Below are 27,970 nucleotides of genomic sequence, written 5' to 3'. Positions count from 1 at the left end.
CTCTCTGTCAATCAGACACTCTCTCTCATGTTTCTCTCTTTGTGTCTCCATTTCGCCTTTGTGGTGCGTCCCTTTTTGTGCTCTTCCTCTCACGTCACCTTATCAGCTAGCATGTCCTTCATGCGTGTATAGAGCGATGTCAGAATGGAGGCCGAGCTTAAATTTCAGAACCGTTAACAGCAGTGCTGACAACTTAAACAAATATGGTGAATTTTTGGCTAACCAAAATGTCACACAAACAAGTCCAGTTTCTTTTTCTTTTACTTTTTTTTTTAAATCCTTAGTTAGCATGTATTCTAACACAGCGCAGGGAGTTGCCATTCTCTCCATGCAGAAACTTACTGTACCAGCATTTTTCAGCTTTTTAGTCACTATTCATGCAATCATTGGTTTGTGTACATGATTACAGCAATGTAAGCACAACTTAAGAACTAAAATTTTGCACTAGCTTCTCAGAAATATTTCCTATTTTAAGTTACTGATCACATAGCTACCGGTCTGTCTACATGTCATTATGTCATTATGTTTTCCAATCAGATACTGAGTAAATGCTAAATGTTTGTTTTTTTTTTTTTTTTTTTAGATTTGTGATTTTAGGGCCAAATGATGGCTAGTGAGGATGGAAAATGATGTATTTTTGACAAGTATTTTGTTCTAACTAATACAAGACTAAGTATAACTAACAAAAATTTGCTCAGAAGGCATAATCATCGAATGACCAAAGCTACACATTTTCCCAAGCTTGTTATCTTTCCTGGATCCTCCATTGTACATTTTGGCCAACAAGTCAATCACTGCATGCAGTAGCAAGATTTTGACTTGGTTTCAGGAAGCACAAAGTGCCTATTCAGTAAGTGCCAGCGTTTAATAGTAACATAAAATGTATCCGTTCTTTTTTGCATTGTTGTCTTGCCAAAAGACATCCAAGTTAAATAGCATATTTTACAAATGTGACAAAAATGGAACATATTGCACAAAATGTTTTTATACATCATTTAAATACAGTGGCACGGTGGATCAGCTGTAAAGCTGTTCAATCCTGGCCCCACCTGTGTGGAGTTTGCATGTTCTCCCCGTGCCTGCGTGGATTTTCTCCTGGCACTCCGGTTTCCTCCCAAATCCCAAAAACATGCAACATTAATTGGAGACTCTAAATTGCCCATAGGTGTGATTGTGAGAGCGGCTGTTTCTCTATGTGCCCTGCAATTGGCTGGCAACCAGTTCAGGGTGTACCCCGCCTCCTGCTCGATGGCAGCGGGGATAGGCTCCAGCACTCCCGCAACCCTTGTGAGGATAAGCGGCTATGAAAATGGATGGATGGATGGATGGATGAATGGATGATTTAAATACACTTGGATGCTTGAGGTTAGGTGATGTTGTTCCCCTAGCATACAGTATCCTGGACCCGAGAAGGATCTATGACATTTTGTACTGTAAAATCATGCTCGATTATTGAATGAACAGGCACACAGAAGTATAAAGTACATCGACAGTAGAACTTACAAGACATCAATATTTTGTTGGTAAGTTCATTTTCAGTTCAAGTTAGTGAACAAAGAACAATATCAGCAATCCCCTATTGTGCTAGTTTGTAGCAAATGCGAATTCAAAGATTTAATATTGCCTCTGAATGTAAAAATAAAGTTTCGCAACCCACAGAACTCCACCTTACTCCCTCGCAGTTGTCTTTTAGCAAGCTTTGTTCTCTCAAATTGTGTTCAAATGTTTTAAAGCGTCAGTTAGCAACAAAACAGCTTTGATTCGGTAACCCTTTCCCACTATTGATCGTGCCTGCTAGATAAAAGAGTGCGCCCGCTTGAAATCATGCATTTTTCATTGCGCTATCAATGGCGGCCTTTACATTTGGCATCCCACTTGGCTTAAAGCTATACTAACACATGCTGTCTGGTTTGCTCTATTGATTCTTGAGGGTTTGCTTGCTTGTATATTCGAGATGTCAGTCCCCTGATATCATTTTACAGCCTTTGATCAGTCTGATTGCAGCAAACAGCCTCAAAGAATCTGCCAAATGAGCCCATTCATGTGTATATTCTGTATATATTTATATATTCCCAATCATATGTCAGAGAATACATGTTCATATTCGGTACCATCCAGTTCACGGGGGGAAAACATGGAAAACCCTGGCCCAATATGATCTTTGTTACTGAAGAGTGTTTGGCATTGATGCTTGTCAAGTGTTAACCAACACTTTGGGCCAAGGACAGACAAATGAGAGACTCCTTCTCGCTAATAGAACCTCAACCTTGTGAAAAATATAGTGCGTGAGGCAGGAAGAAGTCCTCAAAGAGGTGACCATCAGCATCCCAGTTGGGTGGCTTGGCAGCCTCCATTCTGCCATGGTGTAATTGGAGAGAAAACATATATGGGAGTAAATAACCCCCTGTCAGGGACATTAAAAGGAGATGTTGTGACAACTAAGTGCCCTGCCAGCTGAGCGCGGCAAAGTGCAGGGGGGAAGAATAAGACCCATCAAACAGAAAGAAAAGGGAAAAAAAATCCCACCCGGAACAACCCTGAGTCCAAATATTCAAGGTAATTGTTGACCGGAGGTTTGTTTGTCAAAGTTTTGCTACGGGGGGGACAAGATGTCTCACTATTGTGACTGCTGTTTTCCGCTGCCGTTGCTTTTTAATGTGTGCTTTGAAAATGGTAACGCTGACATTAACGTGATGAAAAAAAAAAGGGGGGGCGGGGTGAATATGTTTCTGACAGGCTGGCAAAACTCGGGACGATAAAAAAGATGACACGTCTCCAATGTTAGAGCGTTGTCTAACTTTGATTTACGGAAATCGGTTCATCTTGTGAGGGGGCACGGTCCTAATCGTTGATTCATTAATTAGGATCACCCGGATTTTGTGATTGTTGATTGATTAAGTGCGCTGCTTGAGTGCAGCCAGAAGAGATGCTGTTGATTCAGTCTCAATTAGTTTGATGTCTAAAGAGATCAGCGTGATATTAATTGCTTCAAAAAGGCTTTGACCACCAAGGCGAAGTAACAACTCAGGGCTTTACACATAAGGGTTAACCAGATCTGTGCATCTCTGATAAAAAAATAATAATAATCAGTGCATTACCTGAATGTAAATAATTGCATGATTATCATGTTGTAACATAGCTCCAAAATGTGATCACATCCTGTAAATATTTTGTTGTTGTTGTTGTTGAACAACTGTGTCAGTGTTTCTGATTTTCATTGTTTTTGTGAGTGTGTCAATTGAGTTCTATTCAATCATATTTTATTCTATAGTAATAATATAGTGTATTCGTCTGATTTTGGGCGGCATTCTTATACATTCTGCTCAACACAGGCATGGAAACAGGATTTCAGAACATTCAGAGCCAACCCATCCCATATCCCGAATCCCGAGTTAAAAAAACAACACATTGATCCACTGATGGTCAGTGACCCCCATAGTACAAAAAAAAATGTAGTTAGTCTTATTGTTTAATTGTTCATCATTAGCTAGGTTCTTTTGTACACAAGGAAAACTGTATTGTGTTTGAGATGTCTGTAAGGGTCAGAAATAGTATCTCTTTCTTTCACTTTGACCACATTATGGCATTTTTTTTTTCTTCCGTTAGGTAAAACATTGTAAATGGAGCTAAACTTATGGTTGGAATGAAAGCGGTTTGAATCTCTTCGATAACAAGATTGAATCCCAGGTTTTGGCCCAGTACCCTGGCTGCCACCCGAATCTGGAAAACATCGAAATTGAATGAATATGAGTATGAATGGCTGTTTGTCTTTGTGCCCCGTGATTGACTGGCATCCAACGCTAACCTTACATGTGACTCTCATGAGGACGACGAACGGCATGATATTTGGATTGATATTAGTGGAACCTGCTTGCGTTATAGCACATTTATACTGTATGTTGTATCAAACAATTGGAAAATGCCTCATCGGATAAATTGTGTTTGCCTACAAGTCTTTGTATTCCATTTCTCCCAATCGTCTAGACGACAGTCTGGCCCCATGTGGACCACTGCTGAACTTGCCATTCAAGTGATAGTGTCAAAATGTTAATGAGGACTCTCAGCAAAGCGCTCCAAGGTTAAATAAAGTCTTCACAAGCTGTCGTTCAAAATTCCGTAATTTATTTACTTGGCATGTTCCCACCCAGCCTCAATTGGTGTTTGGTGGCAGGGACAGGGCTTGTCTTGTTGTGTTTTGTTTAATTTTTCGGTGTGCAGGCAGCCTTTGTTGCAAAGGCGAGATTGCCGCTTTCGCTCGGTGGCCCGCGCTCATTAATCATCCGGTCAGATTGTTTAGAATGCAGCCGCCAAAGCCACCACCTCAGCTTGCCGTTGGCTTTTGTCGCCGTGGCACCGCGCTTTGTGGCGATAGGAGGCCTAATTATTAACTGTTACGATGACAGCCGGCGCTGGTGCGACAACACGGCTGGCTGACAGTCGTTGGCCCGCTGAGCGCCCTCGCACAACACAATGGCCCGCGTCGTTTATTCACAAAAGTTTGTTTTGACAATTTTTCCATGAAAAGGAAAGGTTCATTTCATTTGGAAATTATAGTAATTTTTGCTTATTGTCAAAAAGGTGACAGCTGTAGTCAGTGAGGATAAAGTCTCAGCAAGTATTCAAGAAAAAAAGACTCATTATAAGATGGTCTTGAAGTTGGCTGATTTATCAATGCGCCTTGCAGTACTAAGGTGGGGGCCGTTTTCATGATCTCCTCATGCCTCCGTGCAAAAAAAAAAAAAAAAAAAAAGAGTATAAATGGTTAATTGAACATTCTAAATAGTCTCAAGGTCTGAATATGAGAGTAACAGTGCCTGTGTGGAGTTTGCAAGTTCTCCCAGTGCCTGCGTGGGTTTTCTCCGGGCACTCCAGATTCCTCCTACACCCCAAAAACATGCAACATTAATTGGACACTCTAAATTTCCCCAAGGTGTGATCGTGAGTGTGGCTGTTTGTCTCTATGTGCCCTGCGATTGGCTGGCAACCGGTTCAGGGCGTACCCCGCCTCCTGCCAGTTGACAGCTGGGATAGGCTCTAGCACTCACTGCGACCTTCATGAGGATAAGCGGCAAAGAAAATGGATGGGATGGGACTTGCGATTGGCTGTAGATCAGTCCAGAGTGTACCCCAAATGTAACCCAAAGTCAACTGGGACAGGCTCCAAGCTCACCTGGAACCCAAGTTAGGATAAGTGATTTCGACATTTGATGGATAATAATTATATATTAATAAGCTTCCCGTTATAAATATGACATTGAAGTCATTTTATTCCATTCACTTTTTCTTTTTTTAATTGCATGATTTTTTTTTTTTTATTGCATTTTTCGTTACTGCTGTATACTGCGGATTTTTTTTTTTTTTCCTGAAATGTTGACGATAATAAATTGTGTTTTTCCTAAAACAGAGTCGCTTTGTGTGAACCGCGTTTTATGAAATGCTTCAAAAATGTTTTTCTCCCACCCCCTCAGGGGCCACCATAAGCCCGGCATTGAATATAGATGAAGTAGTGTGTTTAAACTAACAATTTGTCTGGCAAACGATGACAGTAAACATGCAGACTCATGTATGCATGCCATTATGCTGTGATTGGATTTTTGGAGCAATGTACAATTGTTGATACTGCTTTCTAATATTTCCTTTCAAAAAGCTTTTCAGTGATGGAATCCACTGGCTCATTATCACTCACACTGGAAACAGATATCAAACTAGCATCAATAATTGAATCACTCCCGGCCTTGCTACACAGATCTGATGAAGATGGAGATGGCGGACTTGAAGCGTCAAAAAGGATATAATGTGTGCTGTATATTTTTCAGCGGTACGGGGGAAAGAAAAGAATTAGTTGAAGCCTCCGGGGGGAGTGACAGCCTTTGTTATTTGTCTTCTGGCTCTAGCAGACAGCTATCAGGAAGAAAGAGAAGTCAGTGTGCGCTGCCAAGAGAGAAAATATTTGAGTCAGACTTTCCCCCCCTTTGCTTCCCTGTTTTTGAGATCTCCCTTCCCAAAAAAAAAAAAAAAAAAAAAGGATCGAGTTGCTGTCACTGTCAGCGGGTAAACATAAACTTTTCTGGCACCTAATAAATAGGCGCTGTGGCATTGTTCTCAAAGCCAGACAGGTGTGTCTGCCTCACTGATGATGGATTCCATTATTCTTTATGGAAAGCCTGTTGGCTCTCTTGTCATATGTTGTCACACATCTCTCTCCGGTGAGAGCGGGCCTTGAAAAATGGCCAAAAGTAATTACACCGGCGCTTCTCTGACGCTGCCGCCATGTGCTTTCTCCCACTCGTCACCGCTAAAGGCAAAGGAAAAGAAGAGGGGGGAAAAAGTGTTACCCACAGCTACATTTCACCATGGACTGCAGACATGTCAATGCTCTGCTTGATGTTGCTTTCCTCGTGTTGATTGCTAGCTCATTAACCCGTCATCCTTCTTTTTCCAGGTTTTGGGAAAAAAGGCCCCGGGCAGTTTTAGTCATCACTGATGCGACTGCACAGTGATGACATTATTTGCACCTGAATGGCAGCGACATCAACATCTCCTTGTGAACATATCAATGAGAGACGGCGTCGTCTTTGTTTTCCTCGCAAGCCCACTTGGCTCGCTGACAGGCCGCTGATTGATATTATCATCGTCATTGTCAGTAAATTGTGCCACACCAGATAACCAATGAGCTTCCTCTCGTCGCTGAAGAGCTCATTTATCTTTCCACGGCTCTACCCTGGTATATGCCAAAACTGGCACCGGAAGTCAGCTCCCATTTCAGGTTTTAATCCTCTTCTCTCTTTCCTTTGGTCTTTGTCCCTCCGCCTCTCCTCGTTGAAAGTGAGTGAGACTTAAGTGAGAGGAAAGATAGAGCTTGAGTCACTTGTAATATGTCGGAGCAACTCTTGATTAGATCCTGTCAAGATGAAGTCTCCTTGTGTCTCTGCCACTTCCCATCTCCCCAATTCCTGGAACCCCCAGTTCAACCATGAAAACGCAGCCAACAGAGACGTCATTAGAGATGCCTGCATAATCTAATGACAGCCCGTGCAAAAGCTCCCCCAAATAAGAATTTGGAAACATTTTTACACTAGGGTCTTAATTTTATTGAAACATTGTGAACAAAATAATTCGAGCCACAGGTCTGCATAATATTTCAACATACTCAATTGGAACGCAAAAGACTTTGCCTGGTTAAAATATCAAAGGGCTGTCACAATAAATATTGTCACACCATTTTGTGTAACTTGTGTAAAATAGTAGCACAGATGCATTATTTGCCTTTGAGGATGCTCGTGGAAAAGTACAGAGAAAGTCAAAAGGAGCTCCATTATATGTTTGTAGACCTAGAGAAAGCCAATGACAGAGTACCAAGAGAGGAACTGTGGTACTGCATGCGTAAATCTGGTGTAGCGGAGAAATATGTTAGAATAGTACAGGACATGTATGAGGGCAGCAGAACAGCGGTGAGATGTGCCGTTGGTGTGTCAGAAGAATTTAAGTTGGAGGCGGGACTGCATCAAGGTTCCGCGCTGAGCCCCTTCCTGTTTGCGGTGGTAATGGATAGGCTGACTGACAAGGTTAGAATGGAATTCCCTTGGACCATGATGTTCGCCGATCTGCAGTGAAAGGAGGGAGCGGGCGGAGGAACAATTAGAAAAATGGAGGTACGCACTGGAAAGGAAAGGAATGAAGATTGGCCAAAGTAAAACAGAATATGTATGCATGAATGAGAGGGGCGGTGGACGAAGAGTGAAGCTCCAGGGAGAAGAGATAGCAAGGGTGGATGACTTCATATACTTGGGGTCAAGTACAGAGTAATGGAGAGTGTGGTAAGGAAGTGAAGAAATGTGTCCGAGCGGGGTGGAACAGTTGGCGGAAGGTGTCTGGTGTTCTATGTGACAGAAGAGTATCCACTAGGATGAAGCGTAAAGTCTATAAAACAGTGGTGAAGCCGGCCATGATGTATGGATTAGAGAAAGTGGCTCTGAAGAAACAACAGGAAGCAGAACTGAGGTAGCAGAAATGAAGATGTTGAGGTTCTCGCTTGGTGTGAACAGGCTGGATAGGATTAGAAATGAGCTCATTAGAGGGACAGTCAAAGTTGGATGTTTTGGAGACAAGGTTCGAGAGAGCAGACTTCGGACATATTCAGAGGTGAGAGACTGAGGATATTGATAGAAGGGTGCTAAGAATGGAGCTGCCAGGCAAAAGAGCGAGAGGAAGACCAAAGAAAAGGGTGATGGATGTTGTGAGGGTTGACATGAGGACAGTGGGGGTTAGAGAGGAGAATGCACAAGATTGGCTTAGATGGAAAAAGATGACACACTGTGGCGACTCCTAACGGGACAAGCCGAAAGAAAAAGAAGAAGATTTTGTGTAACTTCCAGTGTATATTCTTCTCGTTTTTCTTAAAATCACTTGTTAAGGCAAGGCTACGTGTTTGATGCTCACCAGTCTTGCCATGTATGCTGAGGTTTTATGATATGTCATGCTGGTGGCCCATTTTTGCGAATGGGTGTCACAGACAAAAAAAGCAAAAGATTTGATTAACCTAAAGATCCACTTCAGGCATACTTTTTCAGAAAGTTTGCAAACTTTACAACTTTACTACAACACCCTTTTCAGAGCGACATTTCCAAACGTGATCCACCGGATTGTCTAATTGCTGCTCATGCTCAGTGCATCACCCCCCTTTCTTCTTTTGAGTAGGTCATGCATTCATTTGAGGTCCTGCAGAAGAGCCTGGAAGAAAACCTCAGAAGACAATAAGCCGTTTTGCAACTGGGTACAGTGGTCACCGGGGGTCTTTGGAACATCATATTGAAAAGGTTAAACACTGACAGGGTACAAGAAAAACATGCTGGGTACACAACCTCCAGTGAGCGGCAACAAATGATGGCATTTGGGAGGAAAAGGAAAGAGCAAGCTAGTCAAAAAAAGGCCTTTTTCGTCTATTATAGCTCGAGAGTTAAAAAAAAACATGAAAAGAGTTTATGATGAGATGCTAACACATTAGATTTAACACCTCGCTTAGACCCACCCCAATCAGCAAAATTGACACAAGGAAACATGCCAAGACAAATAAAAATGCATGCTAGCATCGAGGCAGGTACAACGGTTTTAAGTCAGCTACCTGGCTTTCTACATACTATTAAAATCATCAAAAGCAAAATAAAAATAAGCATATCCAAACGTTGCAACCAGGAACATCTATCTCGCCGTCTTAGCGTTAGCTTACAAAGCTTGCTAACACCGTGACTAACATTGTTGGACTTTTGGCTAATGAAACATAACTGCATGTTGACAGATTCAAATGACTTCAGGGTCGATCTCATAGCTTCACTAGGATCTTGTATTCATTTGGCTTAGTTTTTTCTTCTGGAAACGGAAAAAAACCCATTACCTTTCACTTAGTTCAACCATAATAACCGTCTAAAAGACCACAAATATATCCAAAAATGTACCACTGAATTTAACAAACGCTGGGAAGTGTCAAACCTCTGTTTTGTGCTGTCATTGGCCGGTCAGCATTTCAGGGGATTCCTGTTTTTCCTCTAGGGCCCAGGTTGCCTCTACCCTTCACCTTGATGTCAGCGGACAGCAACGATATCCTCTGAGCTGGCGACAGATACGTCATTCAGAGAATTTGGGATTTGTCCTCAGCCGTGGCCCCTTCTTCCTCCATGTGGACAGACATGTGACACTTTTCCCCTCCATGATAACGCTTTGGCATGTAGACAGAATCAAAGAGGGCTGTCTTTCACCAGCAATTAGGGAAGAAAATAAAGATGATGAAGTGTGGAGCACAAAGGGAAGCTGGGGATCAGAAGGCCGTGATGAAAGGCGATTCGAAGTGCAGAATTCAGCAGAGATAGCTGGGGAAATTTTTCCAGCAGTGTTAACGGAAAGTGTGCAACATCCGTGTGTGTGTGTGTTTATGGTAAATGCTATTTTCCAAACTCAGTGGCATTGAAGTTCCAACAAAAGTACAATCATATTTCAATGGTTTGAACCATCAGATTTGATGTTATTCGGCACCGTCAGTAGATCTCACTTCAGCCAGCATCAAAGGACTAGTTCTGTATTTGTGTATTTGTTGTTTGTATTTATTTATTTTTTTTACCCTTTGGCAATTGTGTTGTTTTGCAGCATGATTTCTACAAAGATAGTGTTGCGGAGAGATTACCTTGGGGAAGTGGTGACAGGCTGTTAATGGAGCACCTGGAAATTCAGTTGAGATTTACTAATCCGCCCCTTAATACTACCACCAACATGTCACGATTATAGAAACTATCAATACGATACAAAAATGCAATATAACAGGCCACAACTGTGACACCTATGTCATGTGGTGCAGTTAAAAAAAAAAAACAAGTCATACTCACCAGAGATGCTGATTATTACATTTAATGTATGCAAATGTACACAGAGATATTCGCTCGGGATCTTGGTTAACTCAAGAAGTTTGAACGACGTGATATCAGGCTTCTGTGCAGCAAAAGTCTGGATTTGGATTGGATGATTTCAATTAATGTTTCACGTTAACACAGGCACAACAGGGACAATATTACATCCCAAAGATGAGACAAGACAAAGTTTGATAAATGTGACATCTTTAAATCGTTTAGTGCCACTGATTTTTAAGGCCCTGAGCGGATTGCATTCATTTAATGTGCTACCCTCAGTTATGTAGCATCAGGCCATAATTGCTGACAATGGGAAAAAAAAAAAGGCTCACTGAAGAGATTGTTTTTTGCACGTAAATCTACCATTGTTGGGATCTTTTGGCATGAAATATAAAACTTTAACAAATACCGAACAGTTGAAGAGAGTTGCATTACAAATGGTTATTAGGTTAAACTATACAATGATACGAAATAGAAGGAAGAGGGGGGGGGGGACATTTCCATAGGCCTGCACTGTCAGAGCCTGACTGACATCCATTGGTGTAGTGTCATAAAAGTATACAAGTGTCAAGTCAAGTCATACAAGTGTCATACCAATTTTTTCTTCCCTTGATATTTCTATCTCTCCACGTCGTGACAGTTATAACCAAAGGCAATTTATGTTCAGCTAGCCCACATTTTCGCCCCATTCTTGTTAAACTGATATCTTTGTAAAAAAATCCCCATGGGGGTGGGGGGGGGGGGGGCTTTGTCATCAAATGTGACTCAAGCGTCCAATTATAATCAAGATTGAAGTCGTTAGAATCGGGTAATTGAAGGCCATAACGCAAATGCGTTCCGTCACAATGGGTAGAAAATGTCTCCAATAGGCTACATTCATTTTGAGATTATTAAATGCATACTGTAGTATCTCAGATGCATTTGGAACAGAACTTTTTTAACTTATTGACTTTTGTCACCCGTGTCAACAAAATATGATGTTTCAACAAAGTTCAGTTTATTATATAATACATCCAGTCAAAAGTTTCGATTGATAATGTATTTAGACCTTCATGAAACAGGTGTCTGATTTCATGTTCATAATCCAAGATTGTCAACACCACAGACAACAAAGTGATGGTGATCCGATTTCATGTTCAGTGCATTTGATGGTGTTATTCATCCATTCATCCATCCATCTTGTATAGCGCTTTCCTAATGGACTGACTGAGTTAAGAGTGGAAGGGTAGTGTTGTCAAATAAGTACATGTTTTGATAACCAATGGAGAAACTCAACATCAACATGGCATTGTTAAACATGTTATTTGGCAACAGCGACACAAAAGTGAAAATCGTCAAAGTGTGGAGGTTTTAGTCCCACTGGAAAATTTGTTTTCAGGTTGCCACTGTATTTAATTTGCTTGTAAATTAATAACGTCACCTTGCCTGTCATCTTCTAGACAGCTGCATTGTTTTACATTTTGAGACTATCGGGAATTTTGTTCATCTTTCAACTAAGCAACAGTACAGTATGAGCAATCGCTGTAGTTTCATCTAATTGAGTGGCCACTACCATTTCTGAAGCTGTCAGATCCACCCAAGCCTTTACTTTTTTGTCCTCAAACTGGCTGTCTTGGCAGTCCTGCTGGGTCCTGACTGAGAGATTGATGGACACTTGTTTCACTTTTTCTCTATCTGCATAAACCCTGGTTGGGGTGTATCCATTTGTCATGGCCACCCATTGTCCAGGTTTGAGTGCTTGTCTTGGTTGGGTCTGGTCCAGGGATTGCTAATGTTGCTCTCTGCCTCCATCATTGAGATGTCCATCTCAACCCAGAATTAAGCACTGAATAAACAAATTGTAGCATTGTAAATGATATATTTACTTTGATGTGGCGTGTCATTTTGTTTGTTTTGTCCATTTGCGCAGGCGCAGTGACGTTCTTCCTGCTGTATAAATGTCCTGTTCAGGCATCATAGTGCTAAATCCCGCGTACGATTTTCTCTTTTGGTATTGTCAAAACGCATTTGTCACATCAGTATACAATTTGGCACCTCAGCAAATGTCCATACCCATACAAATTGTGAAGAGACACTCCATGCACACATACAAACGCACTTCCCGGCAGTGAGAGGCTTAGTGGAAGGGGTGATGCAGTGAGAGTTCAATCTAGCACTGTAAGCTTTTACAGGATGTCAGAAAACGGGCTTAATTGAAAATGATTAGCACCCTTGCAAAAGCCGATCCAGTCGGGGTTTGAGGGAAGAAAGCGCAATTGTCCCACATAATCCCGCCTGCCGCTATTCTTTCATCTGGATGAAGAGATCAAAAAAGAAGGGATTTGTAAGGGCCAGACCTCCCTGTGCCGTGGATCAGCTCCTCTCTTTACCACACTTCCTCCTCACTTTCTGCTACATCCCTGCAATTCTGATAGTCGATTCTTTTTTTTTTTTTTTAACACAGAGTTCTTGTTTTTCAACTAATGCGTATTAGTTTGTGGTGTGTTGCTACAGTGTATTTCATGATGACGACCCCAAATGAGGAACACGACACAACAGCTCTATTCATGAAAATACTGTTTGAGCTGATCCAACTGATGCACAACTGGACCAATCCAAAAACACTCACAGAAGAGATTAGAAGAGATTCTTTCTTAACAACAATTTTATCGCATCAGGTCAAAGAAAAAAACTATTCTCAAAGATTGTCTATGAAGCTAGCACAGCTCTTATACTGTACTTGTTAGAATATAAAAAATGGGCTCAGCGTGGAATTCATCCAATCACCCTTCCAGTGCCTGTCCTTCTCTAAATTGTTTTTATCTGTTCTTTCCTAAATGGATTTATGCATGTTCCTGCATTGCAACACGAAAGTTGGTGTTTCCAAGTTGTGTTTCAAGACGTGGTTAAGTCTTCAATCTCTGTTAGTAATTAAGGTTCAGACAGTGTGTGAGATTTGAAGGCAAGGTTAAGGTCTTGAAGAAAGGTCTCGGAAATTGGGGCTCAATCGGAAATTATGGCTCAAACCCTTGCTTAGGGTTTCAAACAAGGGATAGGGTTTTAAGTTAGAGTTAGGCTAACACAAACCTTTTCAAACAAGGGTTAGGGTTTCAAATTAGGCCTTTAAACCAGGATTTGTGTTTTAAAGTAGGGTGTGGTGCAAGTGGATCAGTACAGATCATGTTGTTAGCACTGTATTTAGCATTAGCATTCTGTATACTCAGACAGATTAAATAATTTCTTTCTCTTGACTTGTATGAAGGTGATAATATTATCTTAACCACCAGTGTTTACAGTAACACGATACAAAGTTACAAAATAAAGTGTTACCGTAATATCCAGCCTATAAGCCGCAACTTTTTTCACATGCTTTAAACCCTGTGGCTTATGCGGTGATGCAGCTAATTTGTGCATTTTTTTGTAACATCGCAAGGAGCCACTCGAGCAGAAAAGGTAAGAGTGACCCCGGTGGAATTATTATTATTATTATTATTTATTTATTTATTTATTTTTTAACCGACCCTGTTAGCGCTGCGCTAGCCTGTTGCTGCTGTGTTACTGCCGTGTCTCAGTGATTTAGGTATGTTTTTTTTACCAGCCCACTTCGTGCTACCATTTTGTTGCTATGTTAAGCTAAGCTAAGGTATTAAAACTTTGGAAACTCTGTTTACCATCTTTCTTTGTAAATAGCTCATGTTTCAACGTGGGTTTCAATGTGGGCACTTGCGGCTTTTACACAGGTGCGGCTTATGTATGTACCAAATGGTATTTCCTTTCTAAATGTACTCGGTGAGCCTTACAATCAAGTGCGCTCTGTGGGCCGATACTCAAAAATACCGCCATTTTGAGTAATGAGCTAAGTAATGTGTTACTTGTCATGGAGAAAGTAATCAGACTACAGTTACTTCTTCAGACCAAGGATAGTTAGTTTTGGACGATCAATGTCCTTCACCAAGTACTAATATGGAGCTGGTGATTGAACAAAGACCATTCAGCAAAGTGCGATGTGCATGCAATGTCAATGGCTTGTTGGCAACAGCCCTTAAATCGTTGACTGTTCTGCCAGCGCAGTGTAATTTGGAATTTAAAAATGTTTTGAAAAGATTGCGGTGAATGACCAACTAAAGGAATTGGTCTTTGCTATCAGGCATTACATGTTGTGGTTGAGCTGTGCTCCAAAAAATGGCAATGAGAGTTTGGACGCTTGTCTGCAACAAAAGCTAGAGGGGCTAACACACACGAACACACACACACACACACACACACGGAGGAATCAGCTATGAGCTGAAAGGATCAGCATTAGGAGGGGGGGTATGCTGCCCTTCTGCCCTCTCTTTGAAGTGAGGCACAGGCCGTATGTAGACACCCCGGAGAGGGGCACATTGCTACATCCCCCCCATAGGCTGACTGAAGGCACAGTGAATGGGCCTTTATCTTCTTCACCCACACAATTGTGAGTTTGTTCCGAGCGAGGGCCAGTGCTTACGGCCATGAAACACATACTTTTTACTTTATTTTGCGATATGAAACAAACCATTCAAGTTCCTCGCGAATAGAGCCCCAGCGATCATACAGCGTCTATGTTCCATTTGAGGCTGTTTTTTAAGGTCGCGGATGATAGATGAAGAGGCATTGTGCTTGTTTGTGTTGAGCTCGACCTGTAAGACGGAAGTAAAGCAGACGGATTCCGTCACAGCCGTGTCAGCTTGTTGTTCTAATCCGTCCTGTCCCTGTAAACATGCGCATGCACTCCCGGGGACCCTTCCCAGGATTGGCTGTGATGACGGTGTGAGGTCCCATCCAGTTCGGGCCACTCTCCCGCTTCGCTTCGTCCTCGGATGGGAGGGAATGTTTGGCGTGAGATAAGGCTGTGTTTGAAGAGGAGCTCCAGATGCTCGTATTTTCCAGGTTGTCTTGTCATGGGGCGAGATAAAGACTTAGAGAAGCTGCTGTCGCCCCGGCCCTATACCGCATGCAGACGCACTCTCACGAGGGAGATAAATGTTTACATGAGGGATCCACCCCACCACTGTGACATGCTTGGACTGTCAGAGGTCCACCAGTTTGAGGCGGCTGCCTTTGGCTGTATTTTGCACTGCAGCTCCAAGGACCCAATTCCCATTTCATGCTTACGTACGATAGTTCTCACGTGTTCACGACTGTTGAAAGGTTTGGGACAATTTCAAGGCAATTTCATGTTTACCATATATTGGATATACAGTGGCGGCACGGTGGATCAGCTGGTAAAGCGTTGGCTGGGTTCAATACCGGACCCGCCTGTGTGGAGTTTGCATGTTCTGCCCGTGCCTGCGTGGGTTTCCTACCACATTCCAAAAACATGCAACATTAATTGGACACTCTAAATTGCCCCTAGGTGTGATTGTGAGTGCGGCTGTTTGTCTCCATGTGCCCTGCGATTGGCTGGCAACCGGTTCAGGGTGTACCCCGCCTCCTGCTGGTTGACAGCTAGAATAGGCTCCAGCACTCCCGTGACTCTCGTGAGGATAAGTGACAAAGAAAATGGATGGATGGATGGATGGATGTACAGTACATTCAGAACTCAACCGATTCATCAACTATTCTGAGTCAATTTTACTAATCCCCATTGAGGTCTGAAGCTTGAGGTCATCTAATCTCTCCAGTAGTCAAGTTTTTGATGTATTGTCTTCTAATTGCCCAATATACAGAGGACTTTCAACTCCCCCATCTGTTGCAGTCGCCAGACTGTAATGTTCTCTAGACCAATGAAACATCAACAAGGTGACAATCTTTATACATCTATGCGAGTGTGAGGGGATGAAAAAACAAAACAGAGAATAGGATAACCTGTGAGTGAGTTAAAGGTCCTTTTCCATCAAAATCAAAGTTTATTGCACTGTCGGGTTTTTACTCAAGGCAAGATTTGTGATGAATGGGATTCATCCATCCATTTTCTGAGCTTATCCTCACAAGGGTCACGGGAGTGCTGGAGCTATCATCAGGCAAGAGGCAGTGTAAACCTTGAACTGGTTGCCAGCCAATCACAGGGCACATGGAGACTGACAACACTCACAATCACACCTAGGGGCAATTTAGAGTCTCCAATGAATGGATGTTTTTGGGATGTTGGAGGAAACCGGAATGTCCGGAGAAAAAATTCCATGGAGAGACGGGGAGAACATGCAAACTCCACACAAGTGGGGCCGGTATTCGAACTCTGGTCCTCAGAACTGTGAGGCCAACGCTCTAACCAGTTCTTCCACCGTGCCGCCAATTTTGGGACCAATTAGGTTGAAATTGTATAATTTCTTGCAGCACTCCTGATGATCTCTGCACTCCAAAAATCCTCGGGATAGATATAAAACACGCCTATGTGACTGTATTGCTTAACACATTCCCTTATGTTCTTCAAAAATGCGAGAATTTACTTTGGTTGTTTTTTAGGATCACACGTGGATAAGCAGTTCGCATGCCTCAAATTTCAGAAGTAGGAGGTTTCAAGCCACACGCTCTTGCCTTCCTGTGTGCGGTTACCATGTTCCCCCTATGCTTGTGTGGGTTTTGTCCAGATAGTAACGCTTCCACCTACATTCCCAAAACTTACATTTTAGGTTGGTTGAAGACTCAATTCTAAATGGATGTGAGTGTGAATTTTTGTTTTTCTACACGTGCCCTGCCTTTTTGCTAGTCACCAGTCCGTGGTCTTACCCGACTTCTCGCTCAAAGTCAGCTCACCCGTGAGCCTAATGGGGACAAGCAGCATGGAAAATAGATGGAAGCGCAGTTTTGTTTGTATGACGGGAGCCACACGGCCTCCAGAATCAATTTTGGATCGTGTGCTTCATCCTACTAACTGAAGCTGCCCAGCTATTTACCATGTAATATCACTTTGTCCATATGACATGCTGTGAAAAGGAAATGACGAGGGTCATGTGGAGAAAAGATTCTTTATTTCTGAGAAAAGCACACGGCTTCTTCCGTGAAAGGCTGACAGTTCTTTATGCGAGTCGCCTCCTCTCCTCACAGCCAGTAAAACCATTGCATGCTCGTAATTTGAGTTCTTTGAAGAGAAATTGGGAATTTGCCTTCGCTGATAAAGACATCAAGTCACACGGTGTTACATCCACCTGAGGTTTATTAGGCCTTTTACGGCCCTTGAGAAGAGCACTTTGCAGAACCAGGCAAGGGTTTATTGTCCGTACATTTGCTTTAAGCAACTAAATGTAATCATTTGACCTTAGAATAAGAGCTTGGGCTGGAAATGTGGTTGAATAGCATTGCTCTTGTTACCATGACAACCCTAGATTGCGCTAACGTGAGTGCTTGTTTTGTTGTATATTTACAGATTTAGCTGTACGTTTAAATGATTAGCCTGTTTATTTCAAGACGTGATTTGACACCACGAATGATTTGTTAGTAGTTGCTTCTGAACGTTCCTTCAGATTGAAGTTAATTCCATGTTCGATGAGCAATAGGTTTTAGTTACTCATATATATATATACCTTTACTCTTACAATACCATAAGAATACTGTGCATAATTTGACACATGAAATTTTAAAAAAATTAAGTTTTTTCTGAAATGTCTTCATACATTCCAGAAAATAGTTTGAACAAGGAAAAATATTAAATATTTAATTATTAATACAATTGTAATTACATTTTAAAAATAATGTAAAATAATTTACGAAAATGATTTCAGTTGTCAAATTCAGAATAAAGACAAACAAATTACCATATTATTTTTCTTGTAAAATATAGTGTAATCAATTAATACAATACAATTTTGTGAAATTGCATTTTTTTCAAATATATATTCCATTTTCTAGCTATCAATGTTATTGATGCATAGCCTCAAAGTATGTTCAAATTTCTTTGTTCAGTCAACAATGTTGGGTCAACAAACTCCGACACAGTTTGTTCAGCGCTTTCCATTTGTGTGTAGTTTAATAGTAAATTACACTTCGTAGCTGGAGGGGGATCCTGGGAGCAGAGAAATAACAATGCTATTTTCATTTTAATCGTCTCATTAATTGACTTACATCTTTGGAATTGTTTTCATCACATCTCCCAAAGGCATACGTCGTGTCCCTGCTTTTTTGAATGAGGTGATTCATCTCTAATCAGACAAGACGAGATAGCGGGCTTTTATAACGCTCGCGCAGGTTTTCCCCCTTGTCATTAAAGTCATGTGCTGGCTAAAGTGGAAAGCTATATCGCTGTGCATAAGACGTGGCGTGTCTTCATTTGTCAGGCTGGTAGTGGCCGCAAAACAAACGAGCGTGCGCGTCTCGAGGGGTGAGAGGGGGGGTCCCTCTGAGACCACAGTTGAACGGCTGCTCACTGGTGCGTTTCTCATGCTAATGTCATGCTCTCCCAGTCTATCTGTCACCCCATTACGCTAACATCATTATGCACACTGGCCTGTCTGCGCTGTTGAAAAGAACAGAATCATTCCTGTCTCATTTTGAGGCAAATTGTTTGGGGAACATTTCTTTTTTTCCCCGTCTACTCGCAGTAATGGCAGGCCAATCATTTTTGCAAGGCTGCAGGTATGCAGATGAATGAATAGCTATTTGAATGTTTGGTGAAAGGACATTTTGTATTATTCATGAGACGGATGTGTGTGTGTGTGTGTGTGTGTGTGTGTGTTTCACTTGTCAAACTTCATATGCACTGTCTTGCTTTAAAATTTCTATTGACATTGGATGGGAATTGCTTTGTTATGTTTGAATAATAGTCAACTTTAATATGCAACAAACCATGAACTACTTTTACATGGATAGCACTATTCCAATTTGAATTAAGACAATACTCAAAACGAGACGTCAGGGATGTGACGTACTCTGATTCAGCCTATTAGACCACTTGCTGTTTTTTGATGTACTTGGTGCCCGCAAATGTCTTGATTTTATTTTTGCTCTTTGCAGTAATTCCTGTGAGCAAGATCATTTCTCATATCAGGTGACATCTCCAAAACGACGACCGCTTGTCACTTAAAAAGCACAAACAACACAAGCTACTCGATACAAACAAATTTCATATTAAGACCCCAAGCACCGAGGTACTAGGACCTGATTGGAATTGGCTTCTTCTTACAAGTGATTTTAAAGTTATTAATATTCTCTCATCTAAAATTGTGGCTGCAAATGTATCCTGCCAAAGATGTGCACATTTTAGGGGCGCCATATTTCACACGTCACCAATGCATCCAATTGACGGCGATCAGGCTTTGCCATTGAGTGTGTAAGATTAATAAATTGAGAGCATAAGATTACATCGTTTCCAAAATTGAAATTACAAATAAGAATCCTACCCTAAACGCTACAGTTGGGCCCCAATTGGGAAGAGCCTTTGAGAAGCTGCATTTTAAGCAAAATTCTAATCTATTAGCTCAAACAGATCCGAGCTTGTTGTATAACTTTATACTTTGTACCCGGGGTTTGTTTTACACTGAACATGGAACATATTTCCACAATCTAAGATTAGCTGTAGCTAACAAGTGGGATTTGTAACAGCTTTACGATTGGCAAATTTAATTTGAAATGCGTCCATAAATGGATTGATGGCTTCATTGCGTTGAACAGCTACGATATACTCAATAAGTACCAGGATCAGGAGTAGATACTACACCACACTGCCAGTTGGCTTCCCATTTTTTCCTCCAACAATCAGGTCAAATGAAAAGCTTCTGTTCTCTGCTAAACAGGCAAAATTCCAATTCATCGGTTGCGCAGACGTCTAGTACCAGAGCAGACGTCAGTCGGTTAATTGAAAAGCTTCAATCAGCTCCTCTAACGGAGGAGATAACCCTGACTTCCTCTTAATTGCCCTGATGACAGCGCTTTCACTGCAGGGGGAAAAAAAACAAGAAATCTGCTTCTGTATCATCATTTGCACAACGATATTAATAGGTTAATAAAAATCTAAATACTTTAATCATGGTTTTGTTTGGCATACTGCTAGGGGTGCCATTGTTACCCAATTGAATGATACCGATTTTCCGCCATTAATTATCCAAACGGGAACTTGTTTAAATGATATTTTACAGTCTCTTGATAAAATTGCCGCCGGAGGCAAAGTAGTGATGGACAGACAAAAGGCCACGCGCAAATTATCATAAACTATTAGGTTGTTTCCAAAGGGTTTTATGTTAATCTTTTAGTGCTTAAGTACCCTGCAATTAACATATCAGGAGGAGCTGCCTTCCAGCTACGCTTGCAAATTGAAGTGCTCCGAAAAAAGGAAGGGGAAAAAAAAATTCCCATTGAGATGTGAGGCCTTGAACGAGAAGAGGAGCTATCGCGTTGAAGTGTGCTGGCATCTTCACTCAGAGACAGAAAGAGTGAGAGAGAGAGGGGGGGGGGAAGAGAGCGACAAATAGTGATTGAAACAGAGAGCAAGATGCCGTGAGAGTGTCTGTGATCAACCATGTATAACAATACTATTATCTCTCTTGGGTGGTGACATGCGATGTCTCTTTCGGGCTCCCGTCTCTTTGTCTAACGTGTGCAAGCTATACAGGAGGCGGACTCTCATTGGCGGTCCTCTGATGGAATGCGTTTACATATCAAGCTAGCGGGCTAGTGATATGTAAATGCGACGCGTTGAAGGGGGGGCTACAGGGAGATGCGGTTCATTGTCGGCTCTCCTCGCCGCCTGTGTCGCCTTTTAAGCTAAACACAATCGGATCCTGCGAGCGAGCGACTTGTAAACCTCTGCTAGGTTAAAGCCACAAAGGAGGCCCGTGCGTCTCTACGCATGCATGTTTTAAAAAGTCGCTGGTGTGCTTTGCTTTCTTTTGCTTTGCTTTACTTTGGTCTGCTTGCTTTGTTGTCACCACAAAGCGGCTGACACCACTTACATTACGACAATTAAATGTTAAAAGACGACTGTTAGCGAGCTCACTGAAGAAGTGTAAGCCGGCGGCTGTCCTTCAGGCCTGACTTGGTCACTCCATGGTGTTGTGTGCACATGCTAATACTGTTCTGAAGAGCGAGGTGTGTTTTTACTACGAATGATTCATGGTATTTTGCTGCATTTCCCTACAATAATAGTCATTTGTATTTTGCTTTCAAGGGAAACTTGACTTGAAAGGAATTATATCGTTGTCTCATATTTTGTACAACTAATGTACACTTTCACTCATGTTCAACTGTTTCACCCAGCTGCTCACCAAAACAGCAGCACCAATCTAAGCATGTAAACACCATATCAAATGTCATGATTGTCAACAAGTTTGTTGTTTAATAGTAGAAAGCTGATCTTACATTATGTACGTGGGAATGCCAACTATTACTATTATTATTATATTCTGTAAAGTGATGCAATTGCTCCGCAGGGTTGTGCATGTCCGTTTAGACACACAACTTATTAGTTCCACCCACTGTGGTTGAAGTACCGTAATTTCCGGCCTACAAGCCGCGACTTTTTTCCCCACGCTTTCAACCCTGCGGTTTCTGTGTTGATGCGGCTAATTTGTGCATTTTTTCTAACGGTCGTAATGGGTCACTCGAGCGGAAAAGAATGAGACTGGTGGAATATATGTGCCGAGGAAGTGACTTTTACTGGGCCTGTTAGCGCTGCGCTAGCGTTAGCGGTGTGCTAGCGTGTTGCTGCTGTGTTTTTGACGTGTCTCACTGATTTTTATCGGTAAGTTTTACTTTAACTGGCCCTGTTAGCATTAATGCTACCACGGCGTTAGTGTGGCGCTTGCATTAACACTAGCGTTAAACTCTTAAAATGGTATTTCCTTTACAAATGTACTCGGTGAGGTTTACAACCAGGTGCATTCTGTAGGCCGGGAATTACGGTAATTGTAGTAAACTAACAACCGGTGGCTAAAACAATACCTTGGCAATTCGCTTTTAATTTCTTTTGCATAATCCATAACCATTTCAAGTGCATGACATCACATTCTTCAAAAATATTGGAATCGTAAGAGCAACAAACTTTGCACAAGTACTTAGCAATGATGCTATTGCACGAACACAACATTATTCTTCCTAAATACTAACATACAACATAAAACGCGTATGGGACCCAATATTTAAACAGTAGCCAATTGCATCCTCGTTATTGTTCTGTTCGTTGTCGAGCCAGCCGGCAATGAACCGGTTGCCGATGTTACCGACTCACTACTTGCAGAAACGTAGCTGAAGTTAGGCATCTGTTGTATTAGATGTAGTCTGTAAAATATATAAAATTAGAACTGAAAAATGTTTTAACTCAAATTAATATTTCCTACTCATGTGCTACTATGTTACTGCCGCGTCTCAATGATTTAGGTATGTTTTTTTTTTGTTTTTTTTTCAAACCGCCCCTTTTAGTGCTGTCCTGTCGTGTTGCTAATGTGTAGCTGCCACGGCTGTTTTTTTTTTCTTTTACCAGCCCATTTCGTGCTACCGTGTTGCTATGTTAAGCTAAGCTAAGGTATTCAAGCTTTGAAAACTCTTTCTATGTAGCGTCTTTCTTTGTAAATATCTCGTGTTTCAACATGGGTTTCAATGTGGGCAGTTGCGGCTTTTACACAGGTGCGGCTTACCTGTATGTTTGTACCAAATAGTATTTACAAATGTAATGGGTGCGCTCTGTAGGCCGGAAATTACGGTAGTTAAAATTATTGATAATGTTTACTCATATAAATTGTAGTTAGCTGCAGAGCCCATTTGAATGCTGTTGCTAACAAAAACATCAGCACCTACTGAACCATGTAAACAATCAACCATCGCTCCAGGATGTTGTGTGTCCATGTTTGCACTCGACATAAATTATAAAGTACTGTTAATACTGTTTCATATTATTCTAAAACATGTTATTGTAAAACTAATTGCAGGCCTCCAGTAGACTAACTCAAGTTAGGTAAATGTAAACTTTTACATTTTATTAATTGCCGTATGTTACCAGGACCTTAACACTTCTATTTGTTGCACACAGTCTGTTACGTTTCTAAACTTTTCTCTATATGTCTCCTTGATAGTCCTTTTTATTTTGTTTTAAAGTACAGTTTCATTTGACCGAAATCCTGGTAAGAATGTTTACCATTATACATAAATAAAGCATTTTCTACAAATAAAGATCTCCTCCCCATATATATTCAATCTCCCTGCAAAAATCTGAGTTTACATGCTTTGCTGCTGTTTGCCAGTAAGAATGTTACATTTCACACAGTCAGGTACACTAACTCTAGAGCAGATGCCGCAAGCTTCATGTTTACAGTTAAACTAATACCTAGGAAACTGGCCGTATGTTTATTAAACCCTTTTCCATGTTTGTCATGTTGTCGTCACAAGCAAAAAAAAAAAAAAAAGAAGAGAACCAAAGGATGACTGTAAAGCATTTTCCTTTTTTTTTTCTTTTTTGAAAGACAGATAGAGCTATGTAGAGATAGAAATAAGGTCCACGGCCGTCAAGAACCCGAATGACTCCGAATTCCTGACTGTCAACCACTCGGATTTATGGATCTGAGATTACAAAGCTACTGAAACTATAAATTAAACTGATGGTCAGAATTATACCCGGTGCTTCCTGCTCTCCCCTTCAGTGACGCACACTAGCTTTGGACTGCGACAATGAGCGTGATTTACCACCGGGACGAGAGTGCAGAAGAGTGTGTGTGTGTGTGTGTGTGTGTGTGTGTTGCAGTCAGGCCTCCCCTTGGCCCAACGGCCTGGTGAATAAAACCTGCTTTAATTCACCCGCGAACGTGTCGCCATTAAACGACTAAGAATAGGGATTGCGGCTCGTAAATAGTCGCTGATTTATGAGCTCACAACAAAGCCCGTGAGGCCGTCCAAGAAGGGAGATTGTTTGACAGGACGTTGTCAAGGGGAGAAAAAGGGAGGATAGGCACACACATGCGTACACGCACATGCTGGGCTAAATGTGTGTTAGTGTATCTCCTGCAGATGTCTGCTCTCTCGGCACGCTGTGACAGACAGAGGAGATAAAGCGGGAGAAGGGATGGAGGGAGGTAAAGAGAGCGGGAGCTGGCATGGCGCTGGCTAATTTATCTGGCTGAGAGACAGATTAAAGAGAGGGGAGAGTGAAACAAAGTTCCGCTGGCTTAATCAGCGGACAGCCCGCTAGCAGAAGACATGATAAATCAGAACCCGGCGCTCCGATAGGGGACGGAGACAGGCGGGGGGGGGGGGGGTGAGAGAGAGAGAGAGACTCTTACGCTGGGAATAGCTGTAGCTCATGAATCGCGTGTACTTGGAATCGATACTGGCTGCTATTGTTTAAGCCAACATTGTTATACAGTAGCCTCTGCTGCTTTGTTCCGACGTTGTTATTTTTAGTGCGGCGTGTAAACAGGACAAAGGGACACGGTTTGTTTTTTTTTCATTGTCTTTCTTTAGCTCTTAGAGGAGTGATGTTTGGGGGTTGGATTTAAGGGCCTTACCCAGGAACAGGAAAGGGGGTTTAGATATCCCCGTGTCATTAGTTCAGCGGGGTCACATGTGGGCCAGTGGCGGCGTGATTACACCCTTTGATTTATCTGTTTTGGAGCCGGAACGCAGATAAATCTTGAGGCTCATCCCCGCCGTGGGATCCTCGCCGCCTGATAAACGGCCTAAGCTGAATAAACAAGCACCCCCACAAACAGCCAAGCCCCTCATACACGATGAATAATTCATTCTCGTCTCCGGCGCTGTTAAACGTGTACATTTTCACACATCTTAAATGGCAAAAGGTGCTACCGTCATCGCTACCCGGACGCATAAAATACTCGAGAGGCAGAGGTTTTGTTCCTCGCTGTAAACTTTATCCCTCGCCCCCTTGCCGCCGTCCTCTAGCATTTCCACATAAATATACTTTATGCAAATATGTCACGGGTTAGCCGGCTTCTGTGTAGACATTGGCCTGTCTGCCACTTTATGACAAAGTTTAAAATCCTCCATTACTGTGACCCCTGCAATAAATTCAGCGAGTGGAAAATTGCCCCCCGGCTCTCCTTGTCGGCGTGTAGACACCATCATGAGTGCATTTTTAACTTAATTAATTGGCCGTTTCTGTTGACATGAAATTTATGCAGTAATAATTTGCTGGCGTTGGATGCCGAGCGCAGGAAATGAGATATCCATCAGGAGGCTCGTGTTCCGCCAGCTGCATCGCAGCTAATATGAACAGTTTTGGGATGTACTGCTCCGACGCAACTCCTGTATCATACATATATTGTATTATGCAAATGTAGTAACATTCTATTAGAAGTGTTGTTGCAGCAACGCTGGACCTGGAATACACCTCGGATTCATTGTGTTTTTCTGTGTGGAACACAGATGTCAATTTGACGGGATTGAAGCGCTAAACATGAGCGGATCCTCGGTTTTGATGATGTTATGACAAATTTCACGCCGTTTACAAAACGGTTGACGATTGTTTCCTTTTTGTAAACTGATTATTTTGTGTAAAATTCACAAATCCTGCCCACAGTTCAGCGGTTTCGGATTTGAATCTGGGATGTGGACTTCCAGTTTGGCGTTTATACAGTATGTGCTGCCCATGTTTGTGTGGGTTCTGTTAAATTGCCCATAGATGTGAATTTAAATAGTTGTGCTCTGCAATTGGCTAGCCCCCGGTAGCCACCTGGAAAAGGCTTCCGCTCATCCACCACCACAATGAAGATAAGCACTGTAGAAAATGGATGTCTGGATTATGGTACTCTGCAAAAGTTTTAGGTCACCATTAAAGCTCTTGTTTCAGCTTCTTGTTGATGACTATAATGAGATTGCCACTCAGTAGAGCACACACACATCAGCCGAGGCCAAAATGTAAGGAAATTAAAAAAAAAAAAAAAATGAAGTTACTTGCATGTTCTCCCCGTGCTTGCGTGGGTTTTCTCGGGGCACTTCGATTTCCTCCCACATTCCAAAAACATGCAACATTAATTGGACACTCTAAATTGCCCCTAGCTGTGAGACTGTTTCTCTGTCTCTATGTGCCCTGCGATTGGCTGGCAACCAGTTCAGGGTGCATCCCGCCTCCTGCCTGTTGACAGCTGGGATAGGCTCCAGTACTCCCGGGACCCTTGTGAGGATAAGCGGCTAAGAAAATGGATAGATGGAAGTTACTTCCTGGTTAATCCAGAATTCTATTCTATTTTACCACAGTTGCTCTATACATTGTCATCAACAATTGGAGATTGCCCGGTAGGATACCTTGAGAATCCCCACCCAGTTCTTATTAAAACTCATTGACTGCCAGCTTGCCCAGTTAACACGGATATTTGACTTATTCGTCAATGGCAGTGAATGTGTTTTAAGGCTCAATCTATTTCTTTCTTCACATGACAATGTCACAACAGTGACAAGTGAGAGGATGTGAAACATGATCTGAAAAGGCTCATTCAAACTAGGGGTGACTTTTACACAGTCCCCGTATGTGTATATCCGCAGCAGCCATTGCCTTCCTCGGGTGCTCTATGACAACAAAGACTTTGTGATTTATGCGCTGCAGTGAAGGCAGAACTTGATGAGATTAAACAATTTCATAGCACGAGTGTTTCTCAGAGGGCCGTCTGATTTGTGGCACCGCCGCCGCCTGTAAATCTCCTTTATATACCCGCGAGCACGCTCGGGGGAAAAGGGGCGCAATTACCGTTTAAAAGCAGCTCCTTGTTTTTATTTTGTTTTACTTGGTTCGTCTCCTTGGTCCGTGATGCGGCCGCTCACCTTGCCGAGTCCTTGTCAGAGTCGAGGAGGGCCCGCTGCTATCGCGCCTCTCGTGGCCTCCGAAGGTGCGAGCGGGCAAGGAGGGGCAGGCGGAGGCACTCCATTTTCCAACGCATTGTTTGCCTGCTGCTCGCGTCCCTGTCTGCGTAAATGGAGTAGGGCAGGATGTAATTAGAGAGCCGGGCTTTGCTCCGTGCCATAAAGATGACATGGTGTAATGATACAGCTTACAGGCCCGCTGAGGGTTCTGTCTCGCCACGGAGGATCTGTGTGCTCGTTTGCCGCTGACTTATGATCGGTGCGAGATGACAGCGTTATCGCCGCCGCACGGAGACTCCGACGCGGCAAAGGGGCGGAATTTCCCCGCCAAAGGTTGTCAGCGATTGGGAGCGAGCAGTAGATACTGTAGATAGATAGCGAGCTCATCCGGGGTTGGAATCATACAAGATAATGATCCATATACTGTATATACATTTGTTTTTTGACTTTGGGAATGTATGATTGTCACATCATAAGATACAGAATTTAATGAGATTCAATAAACAGCAGTGTTTTTAATAAACAGAAAATATATACAAGTATTATTTTTTTAAGCATAGAAGGACATGCAATGAGATTTTTGGGGTCAACTATAGGGAAAATTATTGTTAAAGTGATGGGAGATTTGCTTTAAATGTTCTGAACTCCAATTTCAATGACAGTATATCGTATTTAAAAAGAGTTGGATGAAAAAGGTATGGCCCACTTCTGGCTCACCGAGCACTTTTTATTTTATTTTTTACAAGATTCCTCTAACATTTTTGCATGAATTTTGCATTTTTTATTCATACAATTGGTTAATTTGCACGTATTTATTCATGTCTTTATTCCTTTGTCTCATTAAATTATTGTTGTATTTATCTATTATACACAAAATATGTTAACAAAAAAACTGTACATATGTACCG

The 27,970-nt window shown here is 42.1% G+C and overlaps 1 protein-coding gene and 1 long non-coding RNA gene across 6 annotated transcripts in view; one reads left to right on the top strand and one right to left on the bottom strand.

Moving 5' to 3' along the window:
* lrmda (leucine rich melanocyte differentiation associated) overlaps positions 1-27,970 on the top strand; it is a 286,581-nt gene that overhangs the window by 210,566 nt on the left and 48,045 nt on the right. The gene's annotated exons all lie outside the window — the stretch shown is intronic.
* Positions 7,117-27,411, bottom strand: LOC133509680 (uncharacterized). The gene is made up of 3 exons (XR_009797415.1): positions 27,255-27,411; positions 27,024-27,165; positions 7,117-7,604 (listed from the first exon to the last, which is right to left on the bottom strand). It is a non-coding gene; the product is annotated as an uncharacterized LOC133509680 (long non-coding RNA).

This window comes from Syngnathoides biaculeatus, chromosome 12, assembly GCF_019802595.1.
Source record: "Syngnathoides biaculeatus isolate LvHL_M chromosome 12, ASM1980259v1, whole genome shotgun sequence".
NCBI classification, from domain to species: Eukaryota; Metazoa; Chordata; class Actinopteri; order Syngnathiformes; family Syngnathidae; genus Syngnathoides; species Syngnathoides biaculeatus.
The sequence above is the reverse complement of the archived record's forward strand: the minus strand, read 5'-3'. Positions and strand labels throughout refer to the sequence as shown.